Genomic DNA, 4,719 nt, shown 5'->3' on the forward strand with positions numbered 1-4,719 from the left:
GGAGGAATCCCCGAAGGAATTCCTGGAGGAATCCCCGAAGGAATTCCTGGAGGAATTCCCGAAGGAATTTCTGGAGGAATCCCCGAAGGAATCCTGGAGGAATCCTCGAAGGAATCCTGGAGGAATCCTCGAGAGAATTCTTGGAGGAATCCCGGAGGAATTCCTGGAGGAATCCTCGAAGGAATTCCTGGAGGAATCCCCGAAGGAATTCCTGGAGGAATCCTCGAAGGAATTCCTGGAGGAATCCCCGAAGGAATTCCTGGAGGAATCCCCGAAGGAATTCCTGGAGGAATCCCCGAAGGAATTCCTGGAGGAATCCCCGAAGGAATTCCTGGAGGAATCCCCGAAGGAATTCCTGGAGGAATCCCCGAAGGAATTCCTGGAGGAATCCCCGAAGGAATTCCTGGAGGAATCCCCGAAGGAATTCCTGGAGGAATCCTCGAAGGAATTCCTGGAGGAATCCCCGAAGGAATTCCTGGAGGAATCCCCGAAGGAATTCCTGGAGGAATCCCCGAAGGAATTCCTGGAGGAATCCCCGAAGGAATTCCTGGAGGAATCCCCGAAGGAATTCCTGGAGGAATCCCCGAAGGAATTCCTGGAGGAATCCCCGAAGGAATTCCTGGATGAATCCCCGAAGGAATCCCTGGAGGAATCATCGAAGGAATTCCTGGAGGAATCTGCGAAGGAATCCTGGAGGAATCCCCGAAGGAATCCTGGAGGAATCCCCGAGAGAATTTTTGGAGGAATCCCCGAGGATTTCCTGGAGGAATCCTCGAAGGAATTCCTGGAGGAATCCCCGAAGGAATTCCTGGAGGAATCCCCGAAGGAATTCCTGGAGGAATCCCCGAAGGAATTCCTGGAGGAATCCCCGAAGGAATTCCTGGAGGAATCCCCGAAGGAATTCCTGGAGGAATCCCCGAAGGAATTTCTGGAGGAATCCCCGAAGGAATTCCTCTAGGAGTTCGTGAAGGCATTCCTGGAGGAATCCCCGAAGGAATTCCCGGAGGAATCCCCGAAGGAATTCCTGGAGGAATCCCCGATAGTATTCCTGGAGGAATTGTAACGCCTTTCTGTTTGATTTTTGTTGTACATAATATTTTGTAGTAAAATCATAATTTCTAGCATCCATAACGATTTAAAATTAGTTTTTGATAATTTTTAGATGTGCGATAATTTTATAGCATGTTTTGATAATTTTAAGAACCATTCATATATCAGCCGCCAATTTATAATTTCCAACCATAAATTTAGAAGCTTTATCTGGATAAAGCTAAATAGTGGCAAACCTTAGATGTAGATGACCCGTAGATTAAATAATTTCGTCTAATGTTGTTTGAAAGTATGCGTGAATGTTAAATGTCATTGAAAGTGACTAAGCATTTTAGGGTATGAAGTAAAAAGTTCGCAGCTACTATTTGACTTCTAAATCATTTAGGCTGAAGAGTAGAAGCCAGTTCTGTGATTTTCTACGTTGCTATTTTTTCTAAAAAGGTGTGTTAAAAACTCGAAGTGAATATTGAAAATTATTGAAAGTTTTATTAGTAAAAGTTTTAAGAAGTGAATTTATTCCAAAGCAGTGAAGTGAATTAAAAGGCATTAAATTTTTCCATTCTATTCTTTTTTGTTTTAATGAACAATAGTTCCAGTTTTTATATCACGAGGAACAGAGGTTCTGCTCTCGTGCATTTTTCTATGGTACAAAAGGTAATTTCTTATTGAATTCTTTTAATTGTTTGAAACTAATCAATGATTCAAATCGGACAGCAGCGTCCGATTGACGCTTTTTGTACGGGCTTGAAAGCTCTACGGCCTTCGCTGGCCCAGTTACGTTCCACGAAGTGCCATTCCGGACCGTGCGGGCCCGCCATTACGGTAGCCAAACGGGGAAAGAGGCAATCCGACCTGCCGAGAGTCTTCGAGGGAAGGTTTCATTTCGTCACGGTGGTTGAGTAGTCCCGCAGGCGAGAACCAGTTGGAGGCACGTTGGCCTTCCGGACGAGAGGAGACGGTAGAGTATCGGTCCATCAGCCGCAGCCCATCCCCGCAACGTTGTTTCGGCCCATCACGCACGTGTGCCCCTCCCGACGACGCTTCTGTCGAGGAGCCCTGGTGATCCCTGGAACAAAAGGTTCGGACACCCGCTGTAGCCGGTACCCCGGCCGCTGAACGTCACGGACTGTTGACCCACCCCTGTCGGTTCGAGCAGCTGCCAGCACCAGCATAAAATCCCTGATCAGGTATGTCGTAAAGCATGGCCATGTCACACACACTACAACACATACACTTTCACGTTACACATAAATGAATCTTTTGAAAAAAATGAAGACAATACATAAATGAATTCAATATAAATTACTTTTGAGTTTGTCAGTTCATTCCTACCGATCCCTGAGGTAACTTTGTCCAACCAGGATATTCTTGAGTCACGTGTCCGTTGAGCACATTGGCGTTATAGGTTCACTTTACTGCTTCGGTGCGTTCGCTTCAGGTTGATTCACTTTGAGGTTTTACGGCCTAGTTTCTGCGTTATATATCCAGCAACCGTTCGATCATTCCTCCCCTAGTAGATTGCACTCATGCTGTTAAAAGCTTAGTCGGGCAACGTAATAATAACGACCAGTGGTCTCCCATCTAGAGAGTGGCGCATAAGCCACTGTGTTTGCGGCATTTCTATTCAGAAGATCGGACGAACGGTTACAGAATCCGCGAAGGGATTCCTGGAGGAATCTCCGAAGGAATTTCTGGAGGAATCATCGAAGGAATTCCTGGAGGAATCTCCGAAGGAATTCCTGGAGGAATCATCGAAGGAATTTATGGAGGAATCCCTGAAGAAATTCCTGAAGGAATCCCCGAAGGAATTCCTGGAGGAATTCCTCTGGGATTCCTCCAGGAATTCCTCTGGGATTCCTCCAAGAATTCTTTTGGGGATTCCTCCAGGATTCCTTCGAGGATTCCTCCAGGATTCCTTCGGGGATTCCTCCAGGAATTTCTTCGGGGATTCCTCCAGGAATTCCTTCGGGGATTCCTCCAGGAATTCCTCCGGGGATTCCTCCAGGAATTCCTTCGGGGATTCCTTCAGGAATTCCTTCGGGGATTCCTCCAGGAATTCCTGCGGGATTCCTCCAGGAATTCCTGCGGGATTCCTCCAAGAATTCTCTCGGGGATTCCTCCAGGTTTCCTTCGGGGATTCCTCCAGGAATTCTTTCGATGATTCCTCCAAAAAATCCTTCGAGGATTCCTTCAGGAATTCCTTTGATGATTCCTCCAGGAATTCCTTCGGAGATTCCTCCAGGAATCCCTTCGCGGATTCCTCCAGGAATTCTATCGCTAAAAATTTTTGAAGGGGGGGAGGAGGCAAAAAGTCAAAACTAAATTTGTATCCGCCTTACTGCACAACATCCAGCATGACTTTCACTTGCAGTCAGTATCTATCTATTCTATATCTACCTTATTGTTCATGAAATGTCACTGCTTGTTCATGTGCGCAGTAAATGGGGGCACAGTTGGCAGAATCTGGAAACGACACAACACAGTGGGGTAGTGACAACACCCATAATGGTCCCGGGACCATGATCACCATCTTGGCTCCGCAAGATGAAAACAGGTAAGTAAAGTGTACACATTAAAATAATCAACCTCTCTAAGGTGATTGGTTTTTTTATAGACTTTGGCCAATCAAAACATGTTGGGCGATCCCCTCCCAACTGCTCCACAGGTGGAGGAAAGCGAAGACGATTTCGCTTACTCCTCGCCACTTCCCCCGATCCTGCCAGGGCTGGTATGGATCCCCGTGATAAATCAAGGTAAGTTGGATCTAATTGTCTGCATGTTAGCCTGTCTTTACGACCGATCGGAGTCTTTCATCCGTCGGTCCGACTAATCTAGGACTAACTGCTAACGATTCTCATAACAACTAACACAATCGCCTAACAAACTCAATAGTCCTTCGGTGTCATTTAATTGTTAAAAACAGTTTCTATTTCTCTCTTTTCAGATCATCTTCCATCCAGCGATGTTCACCGTCGGCGACTGGGAAAATGCCGATGCTCCCACACCTCACCGGATTAACGGCAAACTGCCGGAAAAATAGGAAGTAAAGTGAAAAGAAATAAATATTGAATAAATATGTTTGAAATCTTAGTGGCATTTGTTTTTCTTTTTATTGAATGAAAAGATCTTTTGGGGGGTTCCAGGTGTGCGTCCGGAACGGGGAATGTTCGTTGAAGGGTAGGGTTCCAATATCGAAATCAGGTTTTCGCACAGTTCTTTGACCGTAGGTTCCGCTTGAAGATTTGGGTTGGCCTTTTTCCGGATCTTGAACGATTGGGTCTGCTTTCTGAGGGATTCGGGTTTCGAAGTTTGTTGCTTTGAAGATTGGAAAGCTTCACCAAGTAAGTCTCGAGGAATCTTCGATGAATGAAGACTTACTGTTGTCAAAATCGGGAGAGAAATAACCAGAAGAATAGCGTGACACAGGGCTCCTTTTCGTTCCCATTTCCACCTGAAGCAGGTCTTCCGAATCAGATTCGGGCTCGCTGAAGGACATTTCGTAGTTTTCGGAATCGGAACTAGGTATGATCAACTCGATCTCTTCCTCTGGTTCTGATTCCGGCGCCCTGTATTCGCAAGTCGCGCTGGGGGGCAAATAGCGAGAATTTACATCGCATGTGACGATGTTCATGTCACGCATAAGGGGTGGTACTGACCTGGTAAGTACTG

The 4,719-nt window shown here is 46.1% G+C and overlaps 2 long non-coding RNA genes across 2 annotated transcripts; both read left to right on the forward strand.

Annotated features, from left to right (window-relative positions):
• The first annotated feature begins 443 nt into the window (after positions 1-443).
• LOC134287104 (uncharacterized) lies at positions 444-2,306 on the forward strand. The gene is made up of 2 exons (XR_009997028.1): positions 444-1,491; positions 1,641-2,306. It is a non-coding gene; the product is annotated as an uncharacterized LOC134287104 (long non-coding RNA).
• Positions 2,307-3,223: 917 nt separating this feature from the next.
• On the forward strand, positions 3,224-4,140 carry LOC134287105 (uncharacterized). Its single transcript, XR_009997029.1, has 2 exons — positions 3,224-3,803; positions 3,995-4,140. It is a non-coding gene; the product is annotated as an uncharacterized LOC134287105 (long non-coding RNA).
• Positions 4,141-4,719: the final 579 nt, after the last annotated feature.

This window comes from Aedes albopictus, chromosome 2 (assembly GCF_035046485.1).
Source record: "Aedes albopictus strain Foshan chromosome 2, AalbF5, whole genome shotgun sequence".
NCBI classification, from domain to species: domain Eukaryota; kingdom Metazoa; phylum Arthropoda; class Insecta; order Diptera; family Culicidae; genus Aedes; species Aedes albopictus.